Source organism: Diadema antillarum, unplaced genomic scaffold (assembly GCF_040938485.1).
Source record: "Diadema antillarum isolate AM-2024a unplaced genomic scaffold, OU_Dant_1.0 seq00000297_RagTag, whole genome shotgun sequence".
In the NCBI taxonomy this organism is placed as follows: domain Eukaryota; kingdom Metazoa; phylum Echinodermata; class Echinoidea; order Diadematoida; family Diadematidae; genus Diadema; species Diadema antillarum.
Genome location: NW_027271320.1, coordinates 270,863 through 289,240, shown reverse-complemented (window position 1 = coordinate 289,240; position 18,378 = coordinate 270,863). Strand labels below are relative to the sequence as shown.

Genomic DNA, 18,378 nt, shown 5'->3' with positions numbered 1-18,378 from the left:
TCTTCTTCCTCATTTTCATCATTACTCTCACTGAACCTGCAAATGGGGATACAGCGTATATGGATCATAGAGATTGTGTGAAAGAGTCTATTGCCCTTTTGACAGGCTCAAGACCAAGTTTCCAGGAAATGGCATCACAAGTAGATGATCAAATAGACACCCCTATAATGGCACTGATCAAGGTACATGCTGTACACTATCTACAATTGTAGATTTCCAACATGTAAACCATACTTTGCAAAGAACAACTTTCTGGACTATTCTGGTGATACTGTGGGTAGTAGTGCTTTTAATAGAGAATCTTCCAGTCATCCAATCATGCCTATTTTCAGAAAAATGAATTCTTGTCATGAATATTATTCATATTGAAGGCAACACCATTTCGAATGAAATTCAAGGCAAAAGACAACAAAAAAAAAAATAATTCTTCAACAGAAACTTGTAGTCTCATTGGTGCCAACAGACAAAAGGTCAGGTACGACGGACTTCATTTTCACGACATACTTCTGGCATCAAAATCATCAAGGTCGTGATTAGAAAACTACAATTCTGGTACTATAACTCTGTACTTGACTACTGTACCCCTCTACTGGTCTTTAGCATGTTTGTTTGGAAACTGACCAACGAAGAAAGAACCAGCTTTCAATTAATCTATGCAGGACTACTGAGTGGTGTACACACACCATACTCAAACACAACTTTGGACCCTGATATGGATACTGCAAGAATATTTTGTCATCCACATTACGGGAGAAAGGACTGCACAAGATAGGATATGATGTAGGCCTAAATATTCGGCAGAATGGGACGAGGCATGCTGCCATCAGACACAGGGTTTGAGAGACTCTGTCCAGACAGCTAAATTGATTTGTACCACCCAGTGCCTTTGGCGGTGCAATGCATTGCACCGCATATTTTCTGAGGGTTGGAGACAGGTGGTACCCCGGTGGGAAGAATTCTGAGAATTTCTGCCATGTGGAAATGGTACAAGGAAATCAACAGGGCAGTTTCTTTGACTGAAGTGGGTACCATGGGCTTCGAGACTCGGTGACAACCTGGTGATTACTCAAGTCTCACTGGAGACTAGCCCATCTCTGGGGAATTGCGAGAGAATCAAACATGTTCAATTATTTTGGAGATTTTTTCCAGTCTACAGCTGGTCTCGGAGACGTCTCCTCGACGACTTCCTTAGTTGCGCACACGTTGCGGAAACTAATTCTGTCAGCAACATTGCCAAGACTTCTCCGCGACCTTGCGGAGACTCACTGGTCACCTACTAGAGACAGATATGAAGTTGTCACCTTGTTTTGAGACATCTCGAACATTGCCCAGGCGTCGCCTTCTAATAGTCAGACTGCAAGCCATTTATTGGTCTTGGTAGAGGACGTTCACATAAGTCGCGGTGACCAGTAGTCGCAGCAATAGCCTCCACTGAGATATACCATTATGTGATCGAATGTGATCAAAGTCCGATTTGCCTTCTCTAAAGTAATCTGCATTCTCTGACTTAACGGTGGAAATAATTTCCATTAATTGAATGGTTCGATGTTTTTGTGCTTTCAGGCCTGGCTACATTTCAATGATTCTGTATGAATTTACATTGTAATGTGACATTTTGCTCCCTTTTTTTCAAATACACTCTCAACAAATATCTAGGAAAATAGGAAGACTACGTTAAATGTGGACTCACGCTGCAAGACATAAATCATTGGAAGAGCTGACGAAAAGATTCATGAATTTTGTTAGCAAAGGGCTCTCAAGTGTATTGTCTAATATTGCTATACCTCCAACCAATAAAATCACTGTAACACTATATTCAACCAAAGAAAGAGCTTTAATATTAACACAAGCATCATATTCTATCTACATTATAGTTTAGTTTGGTTTGTTTTGGTTTGTTTTTCCAGAACATTTTTGATCGCCATGACCAAGGATGAGCATTGCGAATGCAAACAGTACATTGGACCATCAACATTGCCTTTGGTGACGCCGCACCCTCGGAATGATTATCAGGAATTGAAATCCAAACAAACGGTAAATAAACAAACCGGAAATATGAGCGAATATTCTCCCGGTCCAAAGTCTTCACAGGGCAGAGTGCGCAGGGGTGAAAAAAAGCAAAAGATTGAAGGAAAAAAATGTATAAATACGAGATGCAGAAAGTCCACACAGACATAGCATGAGTCTGGTCATAGGGTGCGTTTATCAACTCCTTTTTCTCGGCAGAAACAGGTTTTCCAAACGGTTTTCAGAGAATTTTTACAAGATGATAAACGTAAAGCTGTTTTGATTATGGGGTTCGGAAGGCCTTTTTGAAAACCGCAAATTTGTGCTTTCCGAAACAGGCTTCCGAAACAGGTTTCCAGAAACCTGTTTCTAGAAGCCCTTTGAAGTGAGATAAACGCAAAGCTGTTTTGAAACGACTTTGTACTGGCTTTGTACTGCGGTTGCGGATCAAAATGCGCAATGCAGCTGCGCAGTGACAAGGCAAATTTTTGTGTTCGCGATGAGTTGATAAACGCAACTATTTTGGAAGCCGTTTTTAAAGGGCTTTGGAAACGGCTTTTGAAAGCCGTTTCAAACAGGGGAAAGATGATAAACGCAGCCATAGTTTGGCAACTGTGTATCATTATAGACAGCAATATTTCTTGTTGCAATCATACCATGTGTCTATCACAAACACAATTGAACTCTAGCATTTAGTGCTTCACTGGCATAGAACATGAAAAGATTTTTTTGTATGTTATACTAAGAAAAATGGGTCAATTCAAAAATCAAATCTTTAGTCTTAAAAAAAAGACAAACAAAATGTTTTATTACAGAACAAGAAAGTAAAGCAAGCTCAGTGGAGTTCATATACTTCTGAAACAAAGAAGAGGTAGGTTTCTAAACTGTGAAGATGGACTTTATTCTATTCCCTGTTCAAACACACATCAAATCTACAGAAAACTTGCATTCCACAATGACAAACATAAATGCTAGCAACTAGAAAAACAGGCTGAGAAGATATCAGCAAAAAGCTGACCCCTCTCAAAAATAAAATCAAACAAACAAACAAACAAACAAATAAACAAGCAAAAGAGACCCTATCACTGACATTCACTATTTACACATTTCATGGGTTGGAGTAAAATGTACATTGCTGTTAACCTTCACAAAGCAAACAAACACACAAATACACACAAACATACATTTGTAAAGACACGTAGGCATCCGTCTTGCAGCAAACACAACCATGAAATACACAAAGAGGTGGACAACCAACAAACAAAAAAACAAAAAAAGTGACCACTTTTTTGAATGGTCAACCATGGTCAAGCTTCCTGTGGAAGGAAGCTATGTATCAAGGCTCAATAGCTCATCTGACCCACATAGAGAATGTTCAACACAATGTTCACCTTGGTTCACTTTGGTCAAAATCAATAGTGTGTTTTGAGTGCTGATAGGCACAGAAAACCCCATAGCACTGTAACACACTGTCCAAAGTCCCTCGCATAGAAAGGGGTTTACAATCAAGGAGAGAACATCCCTCTTACTACAAAACTTCTCTCTCAATTGGACACAAGGTGTAAAAGGTGTATTAAAGATGTAAAGGTGTGTACCTTTGCGAGTCTTTTCCTTGTCTCTGCCATGTTCCCCGGGCAAGGCATTGTAAGGGGGGCGTGTCCGGTGTCGTCGTTCGGTGTTCGGTGTACGGTACTTGGTGTTTGGTGTCGGTGGGCGGTGAAGGGGCGGGGAGAGGGGCAACAGGCTTCCCGCTGCCTGCATCAGACAGGAAAATGGCCGTCCAGCATCATGGTGTCATCTGCACAGATACACAAACACAAACACAAACACAGAGAGATTACAGCATATTGTATAGCATTCCTATAGTGTCATCAGACAGGAAAATGGCCGTCCAGCATCATGGTGTCATCTGCACAGATACACAAACACCAAACACAAGACACAGAGAGGTAATAACACATTGTATACCATTCCTGTGGTATCAATTAATGAACACTGGTCATCAAAAGCTCCAGGGAACAAGCTCTCGTTTCCACTGTCACATGGTGTAAATAGACAAGACATTGAAGTCACTTCATTGTAACTTAAAATAGCCATTCCTTTGAGGGAAAAGAGATATTTATTGAAGCCTTGCAGCTTTAAGAGGATGGTACAGTTTTGGTTGAGATGGGGCTTCAGGTTTCCAACTTTTGGGGGAGATAATGAAAAACTAATATGAAATATGAAAGAGCAAACAATTCTACTCTAGAAAAATTCAAAGTTTATTTGATGAAAATTGGTTTTGAAATGGCTGAGATATCCAAAAACCAAACGTAGGTCCGAAAAAAAGGTGGGGACCACTTGGTTTTACTTGGTTTTAGGACATCTTAGCAATTTCAACAACATCAACAACAAAAAACATTTCATCGAATAAACTTTACATTCCTCTTAGAATTTTGTGCTCTCCAATATTTCATACAAGTGGTTTCTCATTATCTCAAAAAAAGTTTAAACCTGAATCCCTCTTTTCAACCAAAACCATACCATCCCTCAAGAAGCCTCGAAGGAAATTCCCTTTTCCTACTCAGCTAACAGATTTTGCGACCATAGAGTCAAGAAAAATGAACGGATGAAAGAAATTATCATTTTCAACTGCCTGACTGGTGGGAAGTACGAGGGGGGGGGGGGGGGGATTGAGGCAGTTTCAGATGTAAAAGTCATCATAAATAAAAATCGTTGAAATCATACCTCTCCCTATGCAAATTAGCTTCATCTTTTTTCATGATATTTCAAAGTAAATGGAAGAGTGAAATAGCACACAGGGACTTCTAGGTTTACAGAGTGGGTGTTTCATTACACCTAAAGAGAGGGTGTCAAGTGTATAGCTGATAAATGTTTATGAGAGTGTATTTTCACATTGTACAGGAGTATACTTCAAAGGGGTCAGTTTTACATTAATGCGAAGGTGTCAGCTTCACTAGAATACATACAGTGGCTGTCAGCTTTATGTACGTGCAAAGATCTGATCATGTTCATTTTCACAAACATTATTTAATGGCAATTGTCACCAGGAAAAAATAAATAAATAAATAAACAAATCATCTATAGATAAATAGCAAAAGTGTACCAAGTTTTAACTGCCCATTTGTTCTGGTAATATTTGTCAGCCCAGCTACTAAGCATTGTCACAGTATTCACAGTAAACATCTAGGAAAAATCATCTTTAAAAAATGAGGTTTTTTTCAAAGAAAAGCAGCGGGAGAAAAAATGAATGAACAAATTCCAGGAAATTCTGCTAAAATAATGCCACCACCGTAGATCTACAAAGATTGATGATACATAGTTTGCTTTGACATTGTAAACCTGTCTAAACTCACTGTGCAACAGATAATCAAATAAATTTGACAGATTTTTTTCTTCTTTTGGGGGGGGGGGGTGTAATCACATATCAAATAAAAAAAAAAACATTGTCAAAAGAGGGCGCTCGAGAAAACCCTTCTTTTTTGTGATTGGCTAATGGTCCAAGGTCAAAAGTGGTCATTTATTTCTCTCTGCGAAGCTGTCTATTACTTTTAACATACGTTCGGAAATTATGCTATCTCAATTGACTACGACATGGACACGAATATGATACATTTGTATCAGGCGTCTTTTCTTCTTTCCTATTGCCAAAGTGCACTATTATCTACCTTGGAGAAAAGGAAGAAAGAATGATTAGTCACGACATTGCCATTATGGTACGCCCACACGTGTACAGTAGTGAAACCAAAACAGCTTTGATTGCAAATCCCAAAAGTCTATATGCAGACAAGGTGACTGTAATGTACATTAAATACAGCACATTTTAGAGAGTGTAATGTTGTCTGTTCATACACTATGACACAAATATTTCCTTCTTCTCTGCACCAAGTTCCTTTCTTTCTTCTTTTTTTTCAGGAAAACACACACCTACATTGAAAGATTGTTGTATGGCTCTTGAAGACATGACAATATTTATAACTGTGCAACATCGAACTCGATATTTCACACAGTGCAATATATTCCAATGTCACACTTCACCAGTCAATATTTACACTATATGCCAAGTGCCCACTGGGCACTATCAACAGTATGTCAGTCCTCAATGAAAGAGGAGGATACTTGTACATTGTGTATCATGGTGCCACATCCACTGTCCGGTACTTCCGAGAGTGACACGGCCTTGAATGTTGACTGCAGTCCCGACACTTCTGCGACACCGAATGGGGGGGTCGTGATACACCATAAGGTATATTGCCCCATACATTGTACATGCATGTGTGCGTGCGTGTGTGTGTGCGTGTGTGTGCGTGTGTATATGGTGTGTGTGTATCTGGGAATGACAATCATACACTGTAACACCGAATGGGGGTCATGATACACCATAAGGTACACGTTGTATGTATATTGCCCCATACACTGTACAATGTGTGTGTGTGTGTGTGTGTACAATGTATCTGGGAATGACAATCATACCCTGTGACACCGGATGTACACTTGAAGCAAGGGCAGGAAGCATTCGTTAGCCTCTTGACATCAACAGGTAGGAATGCTCGGGCAAAATACATGATTCAATGCTGCTTCCTCTTCTTCCCCCCCCCTTCCCCCCCCCCCCCCCCCCCCCCCCCCCCGGCTCGACTTACTCTGTCACTGAGCCACATTGCAGTACGTGAAGAGAGCGGATCGCTGGTGAGAGCTAATGATGCAGACACAGTATACAAATAAATACATGTACCAAAGTGGCGTGAATGACAAGTGGTGCTTCTCATGTCAGTATGTATGATGGGGTAAATATACTCACGACACATTTGTCAAAACAAATTATAAGAGGGAGGATTTAAGTCAAAGCAAAATAAGACAAACAGAAGAAGACAGAAATAAAGACAACACAATTGCAATGATCCAGACAACAGTTAAAGCTTTCGCATAATTTTTCGCACTTGGGCGGGTAAGAAAAGTTTCGGGTGTTTTTTTTTTTTTTTAATTCCGTGGACTTGAGGCATCAACCACTGGGACATACTATATGGCAAAGCACAAATATTGATGTGCATTTATTTCCGCGCTAGTTTCTGGTTGCGCGAAATGGACAAAAATTTCAACCATCAAGAAAATTTCAACTTTTACAGTACATTAGTCCATAAATTATTTCCTGCAGGTTTTGGAGCTCCTTTTGCTCACCAAAGTTTCGTTTTTAGGCAAATACTATCCAAGAAAGAATAATCTTGCTTCTCCTTTCTACGATGCAAACACTCTACAGGGGTTGCTCCAAATAGAGCTTCCATATTTTCCTATTGTAGATTTTGATCATAATACGTATTGTGGAGAAAATCATTTTAATAAATGAACTTCCTCCATAAAGACAGTATTGCAATAGAATGCCTATGGAATGAATGCCTTCTACTATACCCAAGTACGTAATACAGTATCTCTTCTACAGTGATTCCAAGCATACTGGTTTTTTCACACTTTAATCAACAATGAAGTTTCACAGTGATTTATCTAGATAAAAGAAATTGTTATCCTATTGACATAATTCTGAATCATATTCACAAGAAGATTGATTGATTGCAAATAAAATTCATTTTTGAATCGCGGTGCAAAAACCGACAGCTCCTGTGTGAATGCGGCTAATAACCCGCATCAAAGAAATTCACGGCAGTAGTTCTATTCTCTATATTGTGTTTGATAACAGACAGATCCTTTATTTAAACAAGCACATGTTCATCAAAAAAATAAAAAAACATCTACCAATATCACAAGGTCATATGTTTCCGGAACACAAGCAGGAAGAGAAAGAATCTTATATACGACTGTTTATGACCTTGGTAAAATAATAAGCCCATATTAATGGGCCCAGCAATCTCACTATGTCAACAATTTTTCGTATTTACCAAGCAGAGCAACGGTAAGGATTCAAGGTTAGAACAGTGACATAGTCTGTCAGAGACATTCTGCACTTAGAATTTCTGTTTGATCAGTACACGGCATGCACTTCAATAATAGCGCTGTTACACATTAGGGTAGCATACAAACTCTACATGATGTCAAATCTCTCACTCACTGTAAAACTCTTAACCCATTGAGGATGGGCTGATTTTGCTACAACACACATTTCCCATAGGCCCCTGCTCGAGTACTTGGGACTCGTCCTCCACGGGTTAATACATAGTAGATGTCAGGGATGGGGGGGAAAACAGAACGTGATACATGTAGATCTGTCCAGAGTTCATGAATAATTCATCAGTATAAATTTATGAATCATTCATGAATGGACAGTACTTATACAGTACATTGTATGAGGTCAAGCCACAAGAGGTAAATGCCTCCTTCGGGTCTGGGAGAAATATGGCTACCAGTACTACCAGGAGTCTTCCCCACTCCTCATCCTAGTCGCCATGGCAGCATCATCCTCATCCTCAAGATCTGAACCGCTGGCTCTACTACGATGTGCCATTCGTCTTGCTGCTGGAACACTTAATACATTGCACACTAATATCATCACATCACTTCACAGAGGAACATGTAATAAATCTTTTTCAGCATTAAATGTGCATGCATTGTACACATACACACACAAAAACATACACACACACACACGCACACACACACACACACATACATTTGTAATAGAAAGAAGTTCGTTTCCAATCAAAATCACAGCCGGCTTCCACTTTAGCGGATTCATCTTTCCTGCAATGATGTATGAGATAAAAACACTCATAACTTTTACACACCTGACATTTACTGTAAAACGAGAAATGTTCGCGTGCATTTTAATTTCGCAAATTTCGCGAGCGCGAAGATTCGCGAAATTAAAATGCACGTGAAAGTTCTTTTCTACACTATATGCATTGAATACCAGTTCCAGTTCGCGAAAATTTCATGCCGCTAAAAAGGCCGTCGGCTCCAATTCGCGAAAAATTCATGCCGCGAATATATCATGTTTTACAGTAGTTCATAACAGTCTATGTGTTATGCAAAAAAAAAACAACAGTAATAATAATAAAACATAAATAAATATCAAATTCATCATAACATTCATATAGTCTGAAATAGCTTATTTAACCCTGTCCACACTTGATCTTGTCTTCCGGTACATTGTACACACCTTGTGCATGCATTCATGGAATGCCATCCTCGCATCATAGCAATTGTTTTGTTTGTTGTTTTTTTTTATATACGTGTATGTTTCACTTCCCAAGACATGTATGTCATACACATAGTCATAACATGGTGTGTATCTTAATGCATGACGACAGCTTTTGTACACACTGCAATTCTGTAGCTTCGCATAGCTTACAGGTCGTGACAGATAGACAGATAGATAGGTAGGTAGATAATACGTACATACTATCGATATTCATGATCTCTTTCCATTAGCGCAATCTCTTCTTGCACACTGCGAGCACCTTGAAATGATATCTGTGCATAAGACTTTTGACGTCAGCATCGCTCAAGGTACTGTACGACGGTAATTACATTTCTCATTCCGTAATTCCACCACTCTTTCCTGGCCTTCTCCTCTCACTTTGGTATCCGTCCGTTATCGGTTCCTCGCTCCATCCATCCATCCATCCATCCATCCATTCATCCATCCATCCTTCTGTCTACTTTCATGTCTACAATGAACCTGCATTTTCCTGGATCTCCTTCTACTGCACACCGCAAACATATCTTCCAAATGTTCCGTTAACTTCTCTCTTCACGGATCGAAAACCGAACTACTACGTTTACTTTTGACTGAGCAATGCAGCCACCTCCATATATAATGGTGTCTCTCTCATAACTTTATGTTTGTAATATAATTCTTTCCACCGTCCGCACAAATACTGACTACGGTTTTAATATATCCAGCCACCATTATCCCTTCATTTCTCAAGCCGATCAATCTTCTCCCTTATATCTCTCTCCCTCTTCCTCCATCTCTCCATCTCTCTCCATCTCTCTCCATCTCTCTCCATCTCTCTCCATCTCTCTCCATCTCTCCATCTCCCTTTCTCCATATTTCACCCTTCTCTCTAAAATCTACTTCTCTATCTTTTTTTTTTCTTGGGGGGGGGTACATTTATGATATGGAATTTAATCTCCATATAACAGGCATACTTTGCTTCAATTAAGTTTTCAAGATAGTTGAAGATTTCTTAATCTTTCTGGTTCTATTCCATAATTTATACTTTTGACAGATAATGAAATGATTTATAAATACCACACAGTAGCCTGCTATAATTGTAATCAAATTCTCTCTTTCTGCCTTTTTATATCTCCCCCCTCTTTCTACATGTACTGTACACTGTATACTTATTTCCACATCCCTCCCTATCCCCTCTCTCCCTCTTTTAAAATATCTCCCTATTTCTCTATCTTTATCTCCCTATTTCTCTATCTTTATCTCCCTATCTATCTATCTCTATCTCTATATCTATCTATCTCTCGCTATCTCCCTATCTATCTATCTCCCTATCTACCTATCTATCTAGACTATCTCTCTACTTCTCTCTATCTCTCTATCAATCTATCTATCTCTCTGTCTCAATTTCGGATCAGTCTCTCTATCTATTAAATCAATCTTTACACCTTTTTCTTCTCAGCTTCCCCTCTTCTCTTTCTGTCTATTATATCTTTCTATTTCTACCTCATTTCGCTCTCTCTATCTCTCTTTTCTCTCCATCTCATCTCCATCTTCTGCCTTTCCCCCCTGGTCTCCCATCTCCATGACACTCTACTCCTCTTGTCATCCCCGCCCGCATCCCTGCCAATCTTGAATTAAACTGAGCCCGGCGAAGCTCCTCCGCATTTAACATCAGCCAGGAGTGCAGAAGTGTACACACACTGCTGGAAAATCCAGCTTGCACAGATATTGCGGAGTGAAAAAGAGAAAAGAGAGAGAGGGAGAGATCGAAAAGAAAAAAATATGCACAGTCGATATCAATGCACCCTCGAGAGCAGGGTAGCAGAGTATGGATGGCTTGCTGTGCAGCGTGGGTCTGGCTTCCAAGCTGTCCCGAGATTATGCGCCGCAATCTTGGTGCGGTGTTATAACCGCTCGCGTGCCACCAGTACGCTGCCATTACATACGGTGGTGCACGGTGCATCGCGATGTTTGCGAGCTTGTTTGTCTGTGGGTCTGTGTATGTGCGTGTTTGAGTGTGTGTGTGGTGTGCATGTGTGTGTTTGTGCGTATGAAAATATATGTGGGCCTTCTGGTAAATGTATCTGAGTGCTTCTGTGTACCTGTGTGTGTTGAGTGTCTTGAATGCATTTTGTGTATATGTGCTTCCCTGTGTCTGTCCGTGTGTATGGGTGTGTGTACATTTTATGCAAGTGTCTACAGATGTCTGCCTGTCAAGCAGCCAGCGCCACCGGTGGTAGTGATGTGATGTTCGGGCACATGACTTTGCGCAAGTGGTAAAACGTGATTGATTGATGGATGGGAGAACAGGGAAAAGGTAGAATGGAGGGGGGGGGGGGGTGGGGAGGAAAGAGTAAAATCTGAGCAGAATCCCACATCAGTAGGGCCATCCCCCATCTTTCATGGCATCGAGTACACGATGTCTCACCAGCCTCAAATTCACAACTGACACAAATCTAATGTCACTATAGATAGAAAAGGCCTAAACCCAATTAGAAAGCATTTTTCAACATCACTCAATTGTCATATGACAGAGATTTACAGCATTCTATTCAATTTCTTTCATAGCATGTAGTCCAAACCTGTGAAGAGATAAATATCAAAAAAAAGTTTTCAGGTATTCAACCCTTCTGCACACTCAGTGAAGGGACACCTTGTAAAGAGGTCACTGGGGTCACCAATTTTACCTAAGTACACATAAGTACACCTCGTTGGAAACGTATTTTTTAAAAGAGAGACCAGCTAATACAGTCATGGAAAGTCAGGATTATCCCAATTTCCCTTGTTAAAAGTGGAACCTTATTGTAGGTAAGCATGTAATAATAATAATAATAATGATACATACAATTTCTATAGCGCCGTTCTCCACTTTGATTAAATGCTCAAGGCGCTTTACAATTGTACATCAAAGCAAACAGACTGATTGAAATTGATTAAATGATTTCCCTATACACACGTACTGCCTTGGAGTTGTAACTCAATATAACAGCAAGGAGGGATAGTGAAAAAAAAAAAGGAATTCATGATTAAATCTTAACTAAACATTTCACACTAGGATGCATCCTTCTATTGGAATTCATTTAACTCTGTTAGCATCAAGTGTGACTTGCATGAGAATCAAAAGCAGACAGAATATTACGGGGTGGTGTTGGATGAGTTCAGCATTGTAACTACTTTCATACCCAAATTAGCCATTTACAAGACAGTTCCAAACATTGCATTTCTCCCATTTGTTTGAAAGGGTATTTGTTCAAGGGTTTTAAGAAACAATATTTTACACAGACAAGTTAACTGTGATTCCTTCTTCACTTGTACTCGCCCAAACAGTGAGTTTTAGTTGCCCCCTGGGCAAGCACGTTTGTGTAGCGCCCTGCTGTGAAATTATTACGCTTATCACAGCTTCAGAGAAGTGAATGACCGGCCACTTTATGGATGATCTGATTTCTCATTTGGAGAACAAGTGGCGAGTTCGGCCTGTACTGACATTTAGAGAAGTACTGAAATGCCGGCGCCTATACACCATCTGTGGCGGCTTCACAGATGTACAACAGGATGGAGTTTGTAAACGAGTGCTTAACGCTTTCTTGGACAGCAATTTGGCAATTGCGGAATAAATCATAAGCTGAAAGAACTGGCCGCAGGGAGTCACTAGTGAGCTGGTTAGTGACCGGACAACTCTTTAACAATATGACGTTGACACGAGGGGACAGCCGCTGACACGGCGCTGGATGCGGGGATGGACGACAGCTCGCCGATGGGGAATCGCCATGGCGACAAGGTGAAGTGTCAGGAAGGCTGTTGCCTGCAAAGGTGAAGATGTCCACTTCAAAATATTGAGCTGCATCGCTTGGACATTTGTCAGATGCAAGGAATCATGTTCTTGATGACAAATCTGCACTCGCATCCCTCACACTTGTACTTCACAGCGGAACCTATCATTGACTATTCCACTGTTATCTACATTGTGTACGTTCCTCATCTGTAACAATTATTTTATCACTGCCTCAATATCACTTGTGGGAATTTCATACGAATTAAAATGCAATTCTCCTCAAAACAGTCAATCATGCCATGGAAAATCACCAAATACCATGTTGCATGCAAAGGTTTCACACACACACACACACACACACACACACACACACAAATGATGATCAATAAATGCTGTGAAGTGACTTACACTTGTATTCAGAGTCTGGCATGCACACATTTTTTTCAAATAAAATGTCAGGACTAAAGAACCTATCGTTCAGTACTCTCTTTTTTCCCTGACAAAGATATGAGTACGTTGGACTAAGGACAGCAAAATCTTTAATATTTTTAAAATGTCACTTCATAATGCTGTGCAGAATACACCAAAAACAAGTATGTATTCAGTAGAAGATTCCGACTGAACCAACAAGTTCAGGAAACAAAATTGTGGCAACTTTTTTCGGACAATACCCCCCCCCCCCCCCCATTATATACAATGTAAACAGTACCAGAAGATCAACTTCATACATTGTTGTACCTGCTAGAATCGAGCATTGAACATACCCTGTCTTTGATAAGCATTCAATTGATTTCATTAAATAGAGCCACCTCATTCAGTATCAAAAGAAGACAATTTTGTTGTTCTCTAGTACCTTTATTTCTCCTTCATCAATTTACAACAACAACAACAAAATAGAAGAACAAAAAAATCATCCAAGGAACAAACCATGATGTGACAGCAATTTTCTTTTCTTTATGCACAGGTTTTGTCACAGAACTGGCAAAGTACATACATTGTACAATGTGGAAAAAAAAAGAGGAAGAACTGAACATTCATTGTATGGTAACTGTGTAATGCAGCTCCTTTGCTTTGATTAAAAAAAAAAAAGTGTGTGAGAATAAAAGCATTTGTGGCAAAACAACCAAATAGCATCATTTTTACAATCTACTCTAATACACTAAGAAGAAATATGTACACAATATGACAATATGATAAAAGTATAAACCTCACAGAAAACAAACAAATACACGCGATCCTATCAAAATAGGTACAATGCACTTTTTTTTAATACATTGTATGAAATGAAACATACTGTTATGTGTGTATCTCTCGCAACACAAGAAAACTACAGGGCAGACTACATGTATATGAAGACTGAATCTTAGGGGCTACCATATCTACACAGTGTGCCTTTAATACTGAAGCAGCGTGCAATATCCAAATGGCAGCTTTCAACGGTGCTGGAGACCAGAACTATGCGAGTAATTCGAGGAATCTCATCCTAACTGTCAGTGTGTAGTGTGATATACTCACACTTAGCACCAGGAGGGGGGAGGGGCATGGTCCAAAATGGGGGAGAGAAAATGTGAATGGGGAGTAATTTGTGGGGATTTGTGCTGCAGCGCAATGTCCGTAGCATGCCACACAGTATGAACGGGGTATCCATTCATGCATGGAATCTATGGCACTGCATTCCCGTACTTGAAATTTACATTGTAGGCCAACATGAACGGGAGCTCTCTTCTTCCACCCCCCCCCCCCCCCCTCACATGTGTGGTTATTGATATAGTATTGGTTGAGATGAGGACAGGGCTTTAACTTTTTGCGAGATACCAAGAAACCACTCACGAAATAGTAAAGAGTATAACGTTCTAAGAGAAATTAAAAGTTTATTGGATTAAAATTGGTTTTGCAATGGCCGAGACATACAAAAACAAAGTAAAACAAAGTGATCGTAATAAAAGGTGGGTCCCACCTTTTATTCGGATCGCTCTGTTTTGGATATCTCGGCCATTTCAAAACCAATTTTCATCAAATAAACGTTGAATTCCTCTTGGAAGTACGGTTTTTCATATAAATCTAATAACAGTTTTCTCATTGTCTAACCCAAAAATGTCAGAAACACGAAGTTAGGTCTCCACCAAAACTACATGATCCCTTTAAACTTTGTATCTCATTAGAATCTTACAGACGAGATGAAAGTCACTGTCATATTGACAGCTGACAGTCCTCAAAGCAATCACCAGTTTTTGATATAACAAGGTTTATTGTGAATATAGTGCTCACTTTCACTCCAGATTTTATTTCTATCTGTGTGCTTCATCAAAATGCTTGGTGAAACAGTAAAGTCTTCATACAAACTTGTTTTGGGGTTAACAAAACTTGCACTAAATGCCTCATCTGGGATGAAATTGATTGAAAGAATTGATACTGCATGAATTGCATCCTTAAAGGGGCTGTACAGTACTGGTTGAGGTGGGGATTCATGTTTTTTACATTCCTAAGTGAGATAATGAGAAAACTCTTATGAAATATGAGAGAGCATTATGTACTTTTAAGAAGGATTCAAAGTTTATTTGATGAAAATTGGTTTTCAAATGGCTGAGATATCCAAAAAAGTGATGATAATAATAAAAGGCGACAGGCCACAACTTTATTAGGATCTCTTTGTTTCACATTGTTTTTAGATATCTCGGCCACTTCAAAACCCATTTTCATCAAATAAACTTTTGATACCCCTTAGAATTGCATGCTCTTTGACATCTCATAGAGTGGTTTCTGAATATCTCACAAAACGTTAAAAGCTAAATTCTCACCTCGACCAGAACTGTACACACCCTTTAAGGTCCAAGGCAAAAAAAAAAAAAAGATGCAAATGTACATTGTAGCCCACACTCTTAGAAATGGAATGTCATCTTTTCATGCACGATAAACAACATTTTCAACACATGATATTGAATCGATATGATATGGCATACTACTGCACACAAAATACAGTTCTGGTCAGCAGCACAGTGATACAGGATGCCTGTGACAGATTTTAATCTCTGACACATATAATACAACTGCAAGTTCTACACAGGAAATATTTATACACAGCGACAATGTTATTTAACCGGATGCATCATTGGTTTAGATACTGTAGTAAATCGTGCTGACAAATATTTCCCATACAGGGTTTGCAAATAGCCAAAAAAGAGAGAGAAAAAAAAAACTAGTGCGCTCGACCCTTTAAAAATTCAGTATGCACAGATGCTGGGAGGCATCACCCCCAGTGTTATGCCATATCATTCCCACTGATGAACGGTATGAAGCACCGTGAACACACACACACTCACAATCACACACAATCACACACACACACACACACACACACACACACACACAGAACGGACCACAAAGATGCGGGGCTCCGCGGAGCAAGGGGTCAAAATCCAGCGCTTCCCTGTCAAATTTCCTCCTCCGAGTCATCAGGACACGTGGGAATGCTCGGCAAAAGAAGAAGAAAAAAAAAAACAGAACTGATTTCCCCCCAGCTCTTCTCCTTATCCCGCCACTCGCATACATTTCTATATCTGGGACTGTGACGAGTCGCGACAATGTACACGTACAGTGTACATCGAGACAGGAGCAACATAACTTCGGCACATCCACATTACAATTAGAGAACTTCTCTTCGGCATAAAATAAACCACACCTGTTTTGTCACGGTTTGTCTCAAACCATTCATATAGAGATGCCTTTGTCTAGTATAGGCTACATATCCCACATCCTCACTCAAATCTCCCTTCCTGGCCTATACACGTATAGGAAAAAAAAAAGGAATCACAATTAAAATTATATTAAAAAAAAGAATAACAAACTTCAGAAGGCTTTGACATATCAGATGTCATTATATCTCTGGGCAGTCTAAATATAATCTCATTCCATTCATACGAAACCTGTGATCATCTTTTGCTAGATCAAACATGAGCAGAACATAAATTGTAGTGTAATACAAGCCCTATACAGTGTCCACACAACAACAGCATCCACATACAATCTACATTTTATATACGTGTGTATTTGCATCATCCTAATCACATATTAACCCGTTGAAGACGAGTCCCGAGAATACTAGGGCAGGTGTCTATGGGAAATCAATGCATGTTGTAGCAAAATCAGTCCATCCTCAACGGGTTAAGATCATCCTTTAAAGTCATGAGTGCAGTACAACTTCACTTGCAGTACAGCTTTAATGCTGCCATGGTCTATTGGTTAGGGCTCTCGGCGCTACATCAGTGGATCATGGGTTCAATCCACACCAGTGTCTGTCGACTCTATACTGTCCTTCAGTGGGACAGTCAGTCTACAATACAGTTGTCACTTGTGTTGCTCCCTATCGTAAAATCTGCGAACTGAAAACTGGATACATTGAGAAAGGAACTTATGGGGATTGAAAAATTTCATACGGAGTTTGCAATACTATGGCTAGCATGAGGGTGAAGAATACAGTCTACATGTAGGAAGTGAAAGTTGCACAGATATGAAGTGCATACAACCGTGTAGCTCGTATCAAATGACTATGGAGTAGAAAGAATGCACTATGACTTTAGTATACAGCACATGGATTTTTATTGTGCAATGTGCAGTGTAACAGCAGCTACGTTACATCTGTACGAGAATAAAATGTAATCATCACCACCATATCATATGCACACAGCAAATGATCAAGCAAATGATCCAGACGATGATGATTAAACAGCATTTTATACAGCACCATTAATCTGTAGAAACATACAAGGGTACCCGGTTCCCACAATGTGTCACACATCATTCTCAAAGTTCCTGGAAAAGATCTCTACAATTGTATAAGGTCTTTTGTTCAGATTTGAAGGTACTGAGGTTGTTACAATTCCAAAGTGGGGCTGGTGGAGAGTTCCACAGAGACATGACGCAATAGAAGAGAAGGCTCTATCCCCACACGTGCAGTATAATTAACCCCAAATAATCCTCGAAATACCAGCTTTTACAGTAGGCTTGCTGATGGACATACTGTACTGTAGGGCAATAGATCATTTATGAATATGGACTACAAGGTACTGTAGAATACTATATCTGGCAGACATATGGGTAATATTGTACTTTAATAAACCCGTGGCAGACATATGGGTAATATTGTACTTTAATAAACCCGTTGAAGACTAACTAGTCTCGAGTATATACTCTGGCAGATGTCTAGATGGGAAATGCATTTTGTAGCAAAGTCAGTCCATCCTCAATGGGTTACGATGTACCTGTATATACACAAAGGCACTGCAGAAACGCTGGAATCGGAACACAGAAATCATACATTTTCTGAACGCAAGGAAATGTCAGCAATGCGTCGCACTATTCACACCGAACAAGGGAAAGAGAGGGGGGAGCTCACGCCTACAGAATGCCAAATAACATCCTGTGAGACAGCGGGAGAGGAAGAGAATGTGAGACATTTTATCTGAATGATGGCCAA

The 18,378-nt window shown here is 39.8% G+C and overlaps 1 protein-coding gene across 2 annotated transcripts in view; it reads right to left on the bottom strand.

Moving 5' to 3' along the window:
* LOC139730200 (uncharacterized) overlaps positions 1-18,378 on the bottom strand; it is a 94,918-nt gene that overhangs the window by 44,145 nt on the left and 32,395 nt on the right. For both annotated transcript variants that reach the window (XM_071641097.1, XM_071641096.1), the window contains exon 2: positions 3,603-3,805. The gene's annotated coding sequence lies outside the window, so the exon portion shown is untranslated. The remainder of the gene's footprint in view (positions 1-3,602; positions 3,806-18,378) is intronic.